The sequence below is a fragment of the Protomyctophum bolini genome (genome assembly GCF_963924005.1).
Source record: "Protomyctophum bolini genome assembly, chromosome: 8".
Lineage (NCBI taxonomy): Eukaryota > Metazoa > Chordata > Actinopteri > Myctophiformes > Myctophidae > Protomyctophum > Protomyctophum bolini.
Genome location: NC_137869.1, coordinates 44,202,097 through 44,220,408, shown reverse-complemented (window position 1 = coordinate 44,220,408; position 18,312 = coordinate 44,202,097).

Here is an 18,312-nt window from a genome sequence, read left to right as displayed (position 1 = left end):
TGTCCACCGTTAAAACACACCAGAAATTTCACACAGGAGAGAAACCCTATGGATGTATTCAGTGCGGACAACACTTATCTGCATTGTCTGGCCTTAAAGGCCACCAGAGAGTTCACACTGGAGAGAAATCCTATGCTTGTGATCAGTGTGGACAACACTTCTCTTAAATGTCAAACCTTAAAACAGAGAATTCACACTGGAGAGAAACCCAAATCATTGTGATGTGTGTGGAGAAGATTGTAGTAATTCAAATAACTAATAGAAGTTCACAAGGCTGTACACGCAATTTAAACTGTTCCCTTGTGGTCAGTGTGGAAAGAATACAATACAAATTCACGTATCTGTTTAGTTTGAACAGTATGACAAGAGCTTCATTCGAGCACGTGAGAAACATCAACAAATCCACACAACCAAGTGTAGCATGATGATCCATTATGGACTTTGTAAAGCAAGTGTTTATTAAGAACACAAGGTTTTTTTTTAATACATTTTAGGTTACATTAACTATTAGTTTAAATCAACTAAATCAAACTGCCTATATATTTAGTCATTCAACAGATAGCTATGATTATCTTTTTCTGTCGCAATTGCGATTTTCTTTTACAATACTAATACTTTTTTGTATATACTTAAAATGACACTATGTAGTGTGATGTAATTTTGTGTTTATTACTTTATGTCTTGCAGTCAACAAATAAAGACAAACATTCAAAGTCAAGAGATGTTTTTTGAGCTTGTGTTTATAGGAGTACAGTCTGTGGTAATTTCAGTCAATCACATGAAATACCCTGTGGGAGGCAATAACACACTTGTAATGTAGGAGCACATAACAGTCATTAATGAAGATGCTGTTATGAACAATCAAATACTATTAACACAATATCACAAACAGCTGTTCCTTCACTAAAGCTGGAAGGATTTGGAGCAATCATGTGAAAATTAGGTTTCTATAGGGACTTGATTGTCTATCTAATGGTTCGTTTGAATAACAAGAGGGGGAGAGACTCATGCCGTGCACACATGAGAGATACATGTGTTTAGTGTGAACAGTGTGACAAGAGCCTCATTAGAGCGGGTTCTATTGTTCACCTCTTTGGCCAATCAATCCCAAGCAGTTCCAACTCAGGCTCTCTAGTATAAGAAGAGCTTGTAATTGTCAGTTCTCCACAACTCCTCCAGGATATAATTTCTGATCAGATCTGTCTGTGGACTCCAGGCTTCAGGTGAAGATGAACTCTATCAAGGACACCAGGATCAATTCTGCTCAACATGGAGGACACAATGACCATCAAGATCTCTGTAAGTTACTTACTGTGTTTATGTGGGTATACAGCATGTCATAAGGATGTTTTAATCTAGTCATGTTTATCTTTTTGTTAGCAACATAGACTTAAAAGACAACCTGTTTTGTGTCTTTCTAAAATGCACAACAATTCCCTTGCAATTAATCAACACATAAACATGTGTTCCATTACCGTCTAAATAATCTAGAATCAGCAGGCTCACAGGCCTACATGTAACAGTGTATCCATCTTAACCCTGCCTAGAACACTAACAAATCAACAGAGAATAACTGTTGTATACACATAATTTGTGCCACGATGGAGTGCCAGGAGTGATAGCGAGGGAAATTGTAGAATCAAATTTGAAATGTCTCGTAAAATTGTAAATTGTGTACAAATGTGTTTATGTTGTTGTAGACCATCAATTACCTTTAAACAATATAGGGCTTGACCTTTGTCTTTGTTTCCATTTCAGTGTTGAATGAACAGTCTGGCTCCCCTGTTCTACCAGAGGTGAATGAACAAAGAGGCTTGGCTAAACACAAATGCCACTGCTGTGATCAGTGTGGTAAACTCTTCACTACAATGTCCACACTTAAAATCCACCAGAGAATTCACACTGGAGAGAAGCCCTATGGGTGTATTCAGTGCGGAGAACACTTCTCTGCATTGTCCGGCCTTAAAAGCCACCAGAGAGTTCACACTGGAGAGAAACCCTATGAATGTGATGAGTGTGGACAATGCTTCTCTCATAGGTTCAGCCTTAAAAGCCACCAGAGAATACACACTGGAGAGAAACCCTATGGATGTGATCAGTCAGTGTGGACAACACTTCTCTCATATGTCCACCGTTAAAACACACCAGAAATTTCACACAGGAGAGAAACCCTATGGATGTATTCAGTGCGGACAACACTTATCTGCATTGTCTGGCCTTAAAGGCCACCAGAGAGTTCACACTGGAGAGAAATCCTATGCTTATGATCAGTGTGGACAACACTTCTCTTAAATGTCAAACCTTAAAACAGAGAATTCACACTGGAGAGAAACCCAAATCATTGTGATGTGTGTGGAGAAGATTGTAGTAATTCAAATAACTAATAGAAGTTCACAAGGCTGTACACGCAATTTAAACTGTTCCCTTGTGGTCAGTGTGGAAAGAATACAATACAAATTCACGTATCTGTTTAGTTTGAACAGTATGACAAGAGCTTCATTCGAGCACGTGAGAAACATCAACAAATCCACACAACCAAGTGTTTTAATACATTTTAGGTTACATTAACTATTAGTTTAAATCAACTAAATCAAACTGCCTATATATTTAGTCATTCAACAGATAGCTATGATTATCTTTTTCTGTCGCAATTGCGATTTTCTTTTACAATACTAATACTTTTTTGTATATACTGTAACAGTGTATCCATCTTAACCCTGCCTAGAACACTAACAAATCAACAGAGAATAACTGTTGTATACACATAATTTGTGCCACGATGGAGTGCCAGGAGTGATAGCGAGGGAAATTGTAGAATCAAATTTGAAATGTCTCGTAAAATTGTAAATTGTGTACAAATGTGTTTATGTTGTTGTAGACCATCAATTACCTTTAAACAATATAGGGCTTGACCTTTGTCTTTGTTTCCATTTCAGTGTTGAATGAACAGTCTGGCTCCCCTGTTCTACCAGAGGTGAATGAACAAAGAGGCTTGGCTAAACACAAATGCCACTGCTGTGATCAGTGTGGTAAACTCTTCACTACAATGTCCACACTTAAAATCCACCAGAGAATTCACACTGGAGAGAAGCCCTATGGGTGTATTCAGTGCGGAGAACACTTCTCTGCATTGTCCGGCCTTAAAAGCCACCAGAGAGTTCACACTGGAGAGAAACCCTATGAATGTGATGAGTGTGGACAATGCTTCTCTCATAGGTTCAGCCTTAAAAGCCACCAGAGAATACACACTGGAGAGAAACCCTATGGATGTGATCAGTCAGTGTGGACAACACTTCTCTCATATGTCCACCGTTAAAACACACCAGAAATTTCACACAGGAGAGAAACCCTATGGATGTATTCAGTGCGGACAACACTTATCTGCATTGTCTGGCCTTAAAGGCCACCAGAGAGTTCACACTGGAGAGAAATCCTATGCTTGTGATCAGTGTGGACAACACTTCTCTTAAATGTCAAACCTTAAAACAGAGAATTCACACTGGAGAGAAACCCAAATCATTGTGATGTGTGTGGAGAAGATTGTAGTAATTCAAATAACTAATAGAAGTTCACAAGGCTGTACACGCAATTTAAACTGTTCCCTTGTGGTCAGTGTGGAAAGAATACAATACAAATTCACGTATCTGTTTAGTTTGAACAGTATGACAAGAGCTTCATTCGAGCACGTGAGAAACATCAACAAATCCACACAACCAAGTGTAGCATGATGATCCATTATGGACTTTGTAAAGCAAGTGTTTATTAAGAACACAAGGTTTTTTTTTAATACATTTTAGGTTACATTAACTATTAGTTTAAATCAACTAAATCAAACTGCCTATATATTTAGTCATTCAACAGATAGCTATGATTATCTTTTTCTGTCGCAATTGCGATTTTCTTTTACAATACTAATACTTTTTTGTATATACTTAAAATGACACTATGTAGTGTGATGTAATTTTGTGTTTATTACTTTATGTCTTGCAGTCAACAAATAAAGACAAACATTCAAAGTCAAGAGATGTTTTTTGAGCTTGTGTTTATAGGAGTACAGTCTGTGGTAATTTCAGTCAATCACATGAAATACCCTGTGGGAGGCAATAACACACTTGTAATGTAGGAGCACATAACAGTCATTAATGAAGATGCTGTTATGAACAATCAAATACTATTAACACAATATCACAAACAGCTGTTCCTTCACTAAAGCTGGAAGGATTTGGAGCAATCATGTGAAAATTAGGTTTCTATAGGGACTTGATTGTCTATCTAATGGTTCGTTTGAATAACAAGAGGGGGAGAGACTCATGCCGTGCACACATGAGAGATACATGTGTTTAGTGTGAACAGTGTGACAAGAGCCTCATTAGAGCGGGTTCTATTGTTCACCTCTTTGGCCAATCAATCCCAAGCAGTTCCAACTCAGGCTCTCTAGTATAAGAAGAGCTTGTAATTGTCAGTTCTCCACAACTCCTCCAGGATATAATTTCTGATCAGATCTGTCTGTGGACTCCAGGCTTCAGGTGAAGATGAACTCTATCAAGGACACCAGGATCAATTCTGCTCAACATGGAGGACACAATGACCATCAAGATCTCTGTAAGTTACTTACTGTGTTTATGTGGGTATACAGCATGTCATAAGGATGTTTTAATCTAGTCATGTTTATCTTTTTGTTAGCAACATAGACTTAAAAGACAACCTGTTTTGTGTCTTTCTAAAATGCACAACAATTCCCTTGCAATTAATCAACACATAAACATGTGTTCCATTACCGTCTAAATAATCTAGAATCAGCAGGCTCACAGGCCTACATGTAACAGTGTATCCATCTTAACCCTGCCTAGAACACTAACAAATCAACAGAGAATAACTGTTGTATACACATAATTTGTGCCACGATGGAGTGCCAGGAGTGATAGCGAGGGAAATTGTAGAATCAAATTTGAAATGTCTCGTAAAATTGTAAATTGTGTACAAATGTGTTTATGTTGTTGTAGACCATCAATTACCTTTAAACAATATAGGGCTTGACCTTTGTCTTTGTTTCCATTTCAGTGTTGAATGAACAGTCTGGCTCCCCTGTTCTACCAGAGGTGAATGAACAAAGAGGCTTGGCTAAACACAAATGCCACTGCTGTGATCAGTGTGGTAAACTCTTCACTACAATGTCCACACTTAAAATCCACCAGAGAATTCACACTGGAGAGAAGCCCTATGGGTGTATTCAGTGCGGAGAACACTTCTCTGCATTGTCCGGCCTTAAAAGCCACCAGAGAGTTCACACTGGAGAGAAACCCTATGAATGTGATGAGTGTGGACAATGCTTCTCTCATAGGTTCAGCCTTAAAAGCCACCAGAGAATACACACTGGAGAGAAACCCTATGGATGTGATCAGTCAGTGTGGACAACACTTCTCTCATATGTCCACCGTTAAAACACACCAGAAATTTCACACAGGAGAGAAACCCTATGGATGTATTCAGTGCGGACAACACTTATCTGCATTGTCTGGCCTTAAATGCCACCAGAGAGTTCACACTGGAGAGAAATCCTATGCTTGTGATCAGTGTGGACAACACTTCTCTTAAATGTCAAACCTTAAAACAGAGAATTCACACTGGAGAGAAACCCAAATCATTGTGATGTGTGTGGAGAAGATTGTAGTAATTCAAATAACTAATAGAAGTTCACAAGGCTGTACACGCAATTTAAACTGTTCCCTTGTGGTCAGTGTGGAAAGAATACAATACAAAGTCACGTATCTGTTTAGTTTGAACAGTATGACAAGAGCTTCATTCGAGCACGTGAGAAACATCAACAAATCCACACAACCAAGTGTAGCATGATGATCCATTATGGACTTTGTAAAGCAAGTGTTTATTAAGAACACAAGGTTTTTTTTTAATACATTTTAGGTTACATTAACTATTAGTTTAAATCAACTAAATCAAACTGCCTATATATTTAGTCAGTCAACAGATAGCTATGATTATCTTTTTCTGTCGCAATTGCGATTTTCTTTTACAATACTAATACTTTTTTGTATATACTTAAAATGACACTATGTAGTGTGATGTAATTTTGTGTTTATTACTTTATGTCTTGCAGTCAACAAATAAAGACAAACATTCAAAGTCAAGAGATGTTTTTTGAGCTTGTGTTTATAGGAGTACAGTCTGTGGTAATTTCAGTCAATCACATGAAATACCCTTTGGGAGGCAATAACACACTTGTAATGTAGGAGCACATAACAGTCATTAATGAAGATGCTGTTATGAACAATCAAATACTATTAACACAATATCACAAACAGCTGTTCCTTCACTAAAGCTGGAAGGATTTGGAGCAATCATGTGAAAATTAGGTTTCTATAGGGACTTGATTGTCTATCTAATGGTTCGTTTGAATAACAAGAGGGGGAGAGACTCATGCCGTGCACACATGAGAGATACATGTGTTTAGTGTGAACAGTGTGACAAGAGCCTCATTAGAGCGGGTTCTATTGTTCACCTCTTTGGCCAATCAATCCCAAGCAGTTCCAACTCAGGCTCTCTAGTATAAGAAGAGCTTGTAATTGTCAGTTCTCCACAACTCCTCCAGGATATAATTTCTGATCAGATCTGTCTGTGGACTCCAGGCTTCAGGTGAAGATGAACTCTATCAAGGACACCAGGATCAATTCTGCTCAACATGGAGGACACAATGACCATCAAGATCTCTGTAAGTTACTTACTGTGTTTATGTGGGTATACAGCATGTCATAAGGATGTTTTAATCTAGTCATGTTTATCTTTTTGTTAGCAACATAGACTTAAAAGACAACCTGTTTTGTGTCTTTCTAAAATGCACAACAATTCCCTTGCAATTAATCAACACATGAACAGGTGTTCCATTACAGTCTAAATAATCTAGAATCAGCAGGCTCATAGGCTATACATGTAACAGTTTATCCATCTTAACCCTGCCTAGAACACTAACAAATCAACAGAGAATAACTGTTGTATACATATAATTTGTGCCACGATGGAGTGCCAGGAGAGATAGCGAGGGAAATTGTAGAATCAAATTTGAAATGTCCCGTAAAATTGTTAATTGTGTACAAATGTGTTTATGTTGTTGTAGACCATCAATTACCTTTAAACAATATAGGGCTTGACCTTTGTATTTGTTTCCATTTCAGTGTTCTGGCTTCCATTTAATCAGTCTGGCTTCCCTGTTCTACCAGAGGTGAATGAACAAAGAGGCTTGGCTAAACACAAATGCCACTGCTGTGATCAGTGTGGTAAACTCTTCACTACAATGTCCAAACTTAAAATCCACCAGAGAATTCACACTGGAGAGAAGCCCTATGGGTGTATTCAGTGCGGAGAACACTTCTCTGCATTGTCCGGCCTTAAAAGCCACCAGAGAGTTCACACTGGAGAGAAACCCTATGAATGTGATGAGTGTGGACAATGCTTCTCTCATAGGTTCAGCCTTAAAAGCCACCAGAGAATACACACTGGAGAGAAACCCTATGGATGTGATCAGTCAGTGTGGACAACACTTCTCTCATATGTCCACCGTTAAAACACACCAGAAATTTCACACAGGAGAGAAACCCTATGGATGTATTCAGTGCGGACAACACTTATCTGCATTGTCTGGCCTTAAAGGCCACCAGAGAGTTCACACTGGAGAGAAATCCTATGCTTATGATCAGTGTGGACAACACTTCTCTTAAATGTCAAACCTTAAAACAGAGAATTCACACTGGAGAGAAACCCAAATCATTGTGATGTGTGTGGAGAAGATTGTAGTAATTCAAATAACTAATAGAAGTTCACAAGGCTGTACACGCAATTTAAACTGTTCCCTTGTGGTCAGTGTGGAAAGAATACAATACAAATTCACGTATCTGTTTAGTTTGAACAGTATGACAAGAGCTTCATTCGAGCACGTGAGAAACATCAACAAATCCACACAACCAAGTGTTTTAATACATTTTAGGTTACATTAACTATTAGTTTAAATCAACTAAATCAAACTGCCTATATATTTAGTCATTCAACAGATAGCTATGATTATCTTTTTCTGTCGCAATTGCGATTTTCTTTTACAATACTAATACTTTTTTGTATATACTGTAACAGTGTATCCATCTTAACCCTGCCTAGAACACTAACAAATCAACAGAGAATAACTGTTGTATACACATAATTTGTGCCACGATGGAGTGCCAGGAGTGATAGCGAGGGAAATTGTAGAATCAAATTTGAAATGTCTCGTAAAATTGTAAATTGTGTACAAATGTGTTTATGTTGTTGTAGACCATCAATTACCTTTAAACAATATAGGGCTTGACCTTTGTCTTTGTTTCCATTTCAGTGTTGAATGAACAGTCTGGCTCCCCTGTTCTACCAGAGGTGAATGAACAAAGAGGCTTGGCTAAACACAAATGCCACTGCTGTGATCAGTGTGGTAAACTCTTCACTACAATGTCCACACTTAAAATCCACCAGAGAATTCACACTGGAGAGAAGCCCTATGGGTGTATTCAGTGCGGAGAACACTTCTCTGCATTGTCCGGCCTTAAAAGCCACCAGAGAGTTCACACTGGAGAGAAACCCTATGAATGTGATGAGTGTGGACAATGCTTCTCTCATAGGTTCAGCCTTAAAAGCCACCAGAGAATACACACTGGAGAGAAACCCTATGGATGTGATCAGTCAGTGTGGACAACACTTCTCTCATATGTCCACCGTTAAAACACACCAGAAATTTCACACAGGAGAGAAACCCTATGGATGTATTCAGTGCGGACAACACTTATCTGCATTGTCTGGCCTTAAAGGCCACCAGAGAGTTCACACTGGAGAGAAATCCTATGCTTGTGATCAGTGTGGACAACACTTCTCTTAAATGTCAAACCTTAAAACAGAGAATTCACACTGGAGAGAAACCCAAATCATTGTGATGTGTGTGGAGAAGATTGTAGTAATTCAAATAACTAATAGAAGTTCACAAGGCTGTACACGCAATTTAAACTGTTCCCTTGTGGTCAGTGTGGAAAGAATACAATACAAAGTCACGTATCTGTTTAGTTTGAACAGTATGACAAGAGCTTCATTCGAGCACGTGAGAAACATCAACAAATCCACACAACCAAGTGTAGCATGATGATCCATTATGGACTTTGTAAAGCAAGTGTTTATTAAGAACACAAGTTTTTTTTTTAATACATTTTAGGTTACATTAACTATTAGTTTAAATCAACTAAATCAAACTGCCTATATATTTAGTCAGTCAACAGATAGCTATGATTATCTTTTTCTGTCGCAATTGCGATTTTCTTTTACAATTCTAATACTTTTTTGTATATACTTAAAATGACACTATGTAGTGTGATGTAATTTTGTGTTTATTACTTTATGTCTTGCAGTCAACAAATAAAGACAAACATTCAAAGTCAAGAGATGTTTTTTGAGCTTGTGTTTATAGGAGTACAGTCTGTGGTAATTTCAGTCAATCACATGAAATACCCTTTGGGAGGCAATAACACACTTGTAATGTAGGAGCACATAACAGTCATTAATGAAGATGCTGTTATGAACAATCAAATACTATTAACACAATATCACAAACAGCTGTTCCTTCACTAAAGCTGGAAGGATTTGGAGCAATCATGTGAAAATTAGGTTTCTATAGGGACTTGATTGTCTATCTAATGGTTCGTTTGAATAACAAGAGGGGGAGAGACTCATGCCGTGCACACATGAGAGATACATGTGTTTAGTGTGAACAGTGTGACAAGAGCCTCATTAGAGCGGGTTCTATTGTTCACCTCTTTGGCCAATCAATCCCAAGCAGTTCCAACTCAGGCTCTCTAGTATAAGAAGAGCTTGTAATTGTCAGTTCTCCACAACTCCTCCAGGATATAATTTCTGATCAGATCTGTCTGTGGACTCCAGGCTTCAGGTGAAGATGAACTCTATCAAGGACACCAGGATCAATTCTGCTCAACATGGAGGACACAATGACCATCAAGATCTCTGTAAGTTACTTACTGTGTTTATGTGGGTATACAGCATGTCATAAGGATGTTTTAATCTAGTCATGTTTATCTTTTTGTTAGCAACATAGACTTAAAAGACAACCTGTTTTGTGTCTTTCTAAAATGCACAACAATTCCCTTGCAATTAATCAACACATGAACAGGTGTTCCATTACAGTCTAAATAATCTAGAATCAGCAGGCTCATAGGCTATACATGTAACAGTTTATCCATCTTAACCCTGCCTAGAACACTAACAAATCAACAGAGAATAACTGTTGTATACATATAATTTGTGCCACGATGGAGTGCCAGGAGAGATAGCGAGGGAAATTGTAGAATCAAATTTGAAATGTCCCGTAAAATTGTTAATTGTGTACAAATGTGTTTATGTTGTTGTAGACCATCAATTACCTTTAAACAATATAGGGCTTGACCTTTGTATTTGTTTCCATTTCAGTGTTCTGGCTTCCATTTAATCAGTCTGGCTTCCCTGTTCTACCAGAGGTGAATGAACAAAGAGGCTTGGCTAAACACAAATGCCACTGCTGTGATCAGTGTGGTAAACTCTTCACTACAATGTCCAAACTTAAAATCCACCAGAGAATTCACACTGGAGAGAAGCCCTATGGGTGTATTCAGTGCGGAGAACACTTCTCTGCATTGTCCGGCCTTAAAAGCCACCAGAGAGTTCACACTGGAGAGAAACCCTATGAATGTGATGAGTGTGGACAATGCTTCTCTCATAGGTTCAGCCTTAAAAGCCACCAGAGAATACACACTGGAGAGAAACCCTATGGATGTGATCAGTCAGTGTGGACAACACTTCTCTCATATGTCCACCGTTAAAACACACCAGAAATTTCACACAGGAGAGAAACCCTATGGATGTATTCAGTGCGGACAACACTTATCTGCATTGTCTGGCCTTAAAGGCCACCAGAGAGTTCACACTGGAGAGAAATCCTATGCTTATGATCAGTGTGGACAACACTTCTCTTAAATGTCAAACCTTAAAACAGAGAATTCACACTGGAGAGAAACCCAAATCATTGTGATGTGTGTGGAGAAGATTGTAGTAATTCAAATAACTAATAGAAGTTCACAAGGCTGTACACGCAATTTAAACTGTTCCCTTGTGGTCAGTGTGGAAAGAATACAATACAAATTCACGTATCTGTTTAGTTTGAACAGTATGACAAGAGCTTCATTCGAGCACGTGAGAAACATCAACAAATCCACACAACCAAGTGTTTTAATACATTTTAGGTTACATTAACTATTAGTTTAAATCAACTAAATCAAACTGCCTATATATTTAGTCATTCAACAGATAGCTATGATTATCTTTTTCTGTCGCAATTGCGATTTTCTTTTACAATACTAATACTTTTTTGTATATACTGTAACAGTGTATCCATCTTAACCCTGCCTAGAACACTAACAAATCAACAGAGAATAACTGTTGTATACACATAATTTGTGCCACGATGGAGTGCCAGGAGTGATAGCGAGGGAAATTGTAGAATCAAATTTGAAATGTCTCGTACATTTGTAAATTGTGTACAAATGTGTTTATGTTGTTGTAGACCATCAATTACCTTTAAACAATATAGGGCTTGACCTTTGTCTTTGTTTCCATTTCAGTGTTGAATGAACAGTCTGGCTCCCCTGTTCTACCAGAGGTGAATGAACAAAGAGGCTTGGCTAAACACAAATGCCACTGCTGTGATCAGTGTGGTAAACTCTTCACTACAATGTCCAAACTTAAAATCCACCAGAGAATTCACACTGGAGAGAAGCCCTATGGGTGTATTCAGTGCGGAGAACACTTCTCTGCATTGTCCGGCCTTAAAAGCCACCAGAGAGTTCACACTGGAGAGAAACCCTATGAATGTGATGAGTGTGGACAATGCTTCTCTCATAGGTTCAGCCTTAAAAGCCACCAGAGAATACACACTGGAGAGAAACCCTATGGATGTGATCAGTCAGTGTGGACAACACTTCTCTCATATGTCCACCGTTAAAACACACCAGAAATTTCACACAGGAGAGAAACCCTATGGATGTATTCAGTGCGGACAACACTTATCTGCATTGTCTGGCCTTAAAGGCCACCAGAGAGTTCACACTGGAGAGAAATCCTATGCTTGTGATCAGTGTGGACAACACTTCTCTTAAATGTCAAACCTTAAAACAGAGAATTCACACTGGAGAGAAACCCAAATCATTGTGATGTGTGTGGAGAAGATTGTAGTAATTCAAATAACTAATAGAAGTTCACAAGGCTGTACACGCAATTTAAACTGTTCCCTTGTGGTCAGTGTGGAAAGAATACAATACAAAGTCACGTATCTGTTTAGTTTGAACAGTATGACAAGAGCTTCATTCGAGCACGTGAGAAACATCAACAAATCCACACAACCAAGTGTAGCATGATGATCCATTATGGACTTTGTAAAGCAAGTGTTTATTAAGAACACAAGGTTTTTTTTTAATACATTTTAGGTTACATTAACTATTAGTTTAAATCAACTAAATCAAACTGCCTATATATTTAGTCAGTCAACAGATAGCTATGATTATCTTTTTCTGTCGCAATTGCGATTTTCTTTTACAATACTAATACTTTTTTGTATATACTTAAAATGACACTATGTAGTGTGATGTAATTTTGTGTTTATTACTTTATGTCTTGCAGTCAACAAATAAAGACAAACATTCAAAGTCAAGAGATGTTTTTTGAGCTTGTGTTTATAGGAGTACAGTCTGTGGTAATTTCAGTCAATCACATGAAATACCCTTTGGGAGGCAATAACACACTTGTAATGTAGGAGCACATAACAGTCATTAATGAAGATGCTGTTATGAACAATCAAATACTATTAACACAATATCACAAACAGCTGTTCCTTCACTAAAGCTGGAAGGATTTGGAGCAATCATGTGAAAATTAGGTTTCTATAGGGACTTGATTGTCTATCTAATGGTTCGTTTGAATAACAAGAGGGGGAGAGACTCATGCCGTGCACACATGAGAGATACATGTGTTTAGTGTGAACAGTGTGACAAGAGCCTCATTAGAGCGGGTTCTATTGTTCACCTCTTTGGCCAATCAATCCCAAGCAGTTCCAACTCAGGCTCTCTAGTATAAGAAGAGCTTGTAATTGTCAGTTCTCCACAACTCCTCCAGGATATAATTTCTGATCAGATCTGTCTGTGGACTCCAGGCTTCAGGTGAAGATGAACTCTATCAAGGACACCAGGATCAATTCTGCTCAACATGGAGGACACAATGACCATCAAGATCTCTGTAAGTTACTTACTGTGTTTATGTGGGTATACAGCATGTCATAAGGATGTTTTAATCTAGTCATGTTTATCTTTTTGTTAGCAACATAGACTTAAAAGACAACCTGTTTTGTGTCTTTCTAAAATGCACAACAATTCCCTTGCAATTAATCAACACATGAACAGGTGTTCCATTACAGTCTAAATAATCTAGAATCAGCAGGCTCATAGGCTATACATGTAACAGTTTATCCATCTTAACCCTGCCTAGAACACTAACAAATCAACAGAGAATAACTGTTGTATACATATAATTTGTGCCACGATGGAGTGCCAGGAGAGATAGCGAGGGAAATTGTAGAATCAAATTTGAAATGTCCCGTAAAATTGTTAATTGTGTACAAATGTGTTTATGTTGTTGTAGACCATCAATTACCTTTAAACAATATAGGGCTTGACCTTTGTATTTGTTTCCATTTCAGTGTTCTGGCTTCCATTTAATCAGTCTGGCTTCCCTGTTCTACCAGAGGTGAATGAACAAAGAGGCTTGGCTAAACACAAATGCCACTGCTGTGATCAGTGTGGTAAACTCTTCACTACAATGTCCAAACTTAAAATCCACCAGAGAATTCACACTGGAGAGAAGCCCTATGGGTGTATTCAGTGCGGAGAACACTTCTCTGCATTGTCCGGCCTTAAAAGCCACCAGAGAGTTCACACTGGAGAGAAACCCTATGAATGTGATGAGTGTGGACAATGCTTCTCTCATAGGTTCAGCCTTAAAAGCCACCAGAGAATACACACTGGAGAGAAACCCTATGGATGTGATCAGTCAGTGTGGACAACACTTCTCTCATATGTCCACCGTTAAAACACACCAGAAATTTCACACAGGAGAGAAACCCTATGGATGTATTCAGTGCGGACAACACTTATCTGCATTGTCTGGCCTTAAAGGCCACCAGAGAGTTCACACTGGAGAGAAATCCTATGCTTATGATCAGTGTGGACAACACTTCTCTTAAATGTCAAACCTTAAAACAGAGAATTCACACTGGAGAGAAACCCAAATCATTGTGATGTGTGTGGAGAAGATTGTAGTAATTCAAATAACTAATAGAAGTTCACAAGGCTGTACACGCAATTTAAACTGTTCCCTTGTGGTCAGTGTGGAAAGAATACAATACAAATTCACGTATCTGTTTAGTTTGAACAGTATGACAAGAGCTTCATTCGAGCACGTGAGAAACATCAACAAATCCACACAACCAAGTGTTTTAATACATTTTAGGTTACATTAACTATTAGTTTAAATCAACTAAATCAAACTGCCTATATATTTAGTCATTCAACAGATAGCTATGATTATCTTTTTCTGTCGCAATTGCGATTTTCTTTTACAATACTAATACTTTTTTGTATATACTGTAACAGTGTATCCATCTTAACCCTGCCTAGAACACTAACAAATCAACAGAGAATAACTGTTGTATACACATAATTTGTGCCACGATGGAGTGCCAGGAGTGATAGCGAGGGAAATTGTAGAATCAAATTTGAAATGTCTCGTAAAATTGTAAATTGTGTACAAATGTGTTTATGTTGTTGTAGACCATCAATTACCTTTAAACAATATAGGGCTTGACCTTTGTCTTTGTTTCCATTTCAGTGTTGAATGAACAGTCTGGCTCCCCTGTTCTACCAGAGGTGAATGAACAAAGAGGCTTGGCTAAACACAAATGCCACTGCTGTGATCAGTGTGGTAAACTCTTCACTACAATGTCCACACTTAAAATCCACCAGAGAATTCACACTGGAGAGAAGCCCTATGGGTGTATTCAGTGCGGAGAACACTTCTCTGCATTGTCCGGCCTTAAAAGCCACCAGAGAGTTCACACTGGAGAGAAACCCTATGAATGTGATGAGTGTGGACAATGCTTCTCTCATAGGTTCAGCCTTAAAAGCCACCAGAGAATACACACTGGAGAGAAACCCTATGGATGTGATCAGTCAGTGTGGACAACACTTCTCTCATATGTCCACCGTTAAAACACACCAGAAATTTCACACAGGAGAGAAACCCTATGGATGTATTCAGTGCGGACAACACTTATCTGCATTGTCTGGCCTTAAAGGCCACCAGAGAGTTCACACTGGAGAGAAATCCTATGCTTGTGATCAGTGTGGACAACACTTCTCTTAAATGTCAAACCTTAAAACAGAGAATTCACACTGGAGAGAAACCCAAATCATTGTGATGTGTGTGGAGAAGATTGTAGTAATTCAAATAACTAATAGAAGTTCACAAGGCTGTACACGCAATTTAAACTGTTCCCTTGTGGTCAGTGTGGAAAGAATACAATACAAAGTCACGTATCTGTTTAGTTTGAACAGTATGACAAGAGCTTCATTCGAGCACGTGAGAAACATCAACAAATCCACACAACCAAGTGTAGCATGATGATCCATTATGGACTTTGTAAAGCAAGTGTTTATTAAGAACACAAGTTTTTTTTTTAATACATTTTAGGTTACATTAACTATTAGTTTAAATCAACTAAATCAAACTGCCTATATATTTAGTCAGTCAACAGATAGCTATGATTATCTTTTTCTGTCGCAATTGCGATTTTCTTTTACAATTCTAATACTTTTTTGTATATACTTAAAATGACACTATGTAGTGTGATGTAATTTTGTGTTTATTACTTTATGTCTTGCAGTCAACAAATAAAGACAAACATTCAAAGTCAAGAGATGTTTTTTGAGCTTGTGTTTATAGGAGTACAGTCTGTGGTAATTTCAGTCAATCACATGAAATACCCTTTGGGAGGCAATAACACACTTGTAATGTAGGAGCACATAACAGTCATTAATGAAGATGCTGTTATGAACAATCAAATACTATTAACACAATATCACAAACAGCTGTTCCTTCACTAAAGCTGGAAGGATTTGGAGCAATCATGTGAAAATTAGGTTTCTATAGGGACTTGATTGTCTATCTAATGGTTCGTTTGAATAACAAGAGGGGGAGAGACTCATGCCGTGCACACATGAGAGATACATGTGTTTAGTGTGAACAGTGTGACAAGAGCATCATTAGAGTGGGTTCTATTGTTCACCTCTTTGGCCAATCAATCCCAAGCAGTTCCAACTCAGGCTCTCTAGTATAAGAAGAGCTTGTAATTGTCAGTTCTCCACAACTCCTCCAGGATATAATTTCTGATCAGATCTGTCTGTGGACTCCAGGCTTCAGGTGAAGATGAACTCTATCAAGGACACCAGGATCAATTCTGCTCAACATGGAGGACACAATGACCATCAAGATCTCTGTAAGTTACTTACTGTGTTTATGTGGGTATACAGCATGTCATAAGGATGTTTTAATCTAGTCATGTTTATCTTTTTGTTAGCAACATAGACTTAAAAGACAACCTGTTTTGTGTCTTTCTAAAATGCACAACAATTCCCTTGCAATTAATCAACACATGAACAGGTGTTCCATTACAGTCTAAATAATCTAGAATCAGCAGGCTCATAGGCTATACATGTAACAGTTTATCCATCTTAACCCTGCCTAGAACACTAACAAATCAACAGAGAATAACTGTTGTATACATATAATTTGTGCCACGATGGAGTGCCAGGAGAGATAGCGAGGGAAATTGTAGAATCAAATTTGAAATGTCCCGTAAAATTGTTAATTGTGTACAAATGTGTTTATGTTGTTGTAGACCATCAATTACCTTTAAACAATATAGGGCTTGACCTTTGTATTTGTTTCCATTTCAGTGTTCTGGCTTCCATTTAATCAGTCTGGCTTCCCTGTTCTACCAGAGGTGAATGAACAAAGAGGCTTGGCTAAACACAAATGCCACTGCTGTGATCAGTGTGGTAAACTCTTCACTACAATGTCCAAACTTAAAATCCACCAGAGAATTCACACTGGAGAGAAGCCCTATGGGTGTATTCAGTGCGGAGAACACTTCTCTGCATTGTCCGGCCTTAAAAGCCACCAGAGAGTTCACACTGGAGAGAAACCCTATGAATGTGATGAGTGTGGACAATGCTTCTCTCATAGGTTCAGCCTTAAAAGCCACCAGAGAATACACACTGGAGAGAAACCCTATGGATGTGATCAGTCAGTGTGGACAACACTTCTCTCATATGTCCACCGTTAAAACACACCAGAAATTTCACACAGGAGAGAAACCCTATGGATGTATTCAGTGCGGACAACACTTATCTGCATTGTCTGGCCTTAAAGGCCACCAGAGAGTTCACACTGGAGAGAAATCCTATGCTTATGATCAGTGTGGACAACACTTCTCTTAAATGTCAAACCTTAAAACAGAGAATTCACACTGGAGAGAAACCCAAATCATTGTGATGTGTGTGGAGAAGATTGTAGTAATTCAAATAACTAATAGAAGTTCACAAGGCTGTACACGCAATTTAAACTGTTCCCTTGTGGTCAGTGTGGAAAGAATACAATACAAATTCACGTATCTGTTTAGTTTGAACAGTATGACAAGAGCTTCATTCGAGCACGTGAGAAACATCAACAAATCCACACAACCAAGTGTTTTAATACATTTTAGGTTACATTAACTATTAGTTTAAATCAACTAAATCAAACTGCCTATATATTTAGTCATTCAACAGATAGCTATGATTATCTTTTTCTGTCGCAATTGCGATTTTCTTTTACAATACTAATACTTTTTTGTATATACTGTAACAGTGTATCCATCTTAACCCTGCCTAGAACACTAACAAATCAACAGAGAATAACTGTTGTATACACATAATTTGTGCCACGATGGAGTGCCAGGAGTGATAGCGAGGGAAATTGTAGAATCAAATTTGAAATGTCTCGTAAATTTGTAAATTGTGTACAAATGTGTTTATGTTGTTGTAGACCATCAATTACCTTTAAACAATATAGGGCTTGACCTTTGTCTTTGTTTCCATTTCA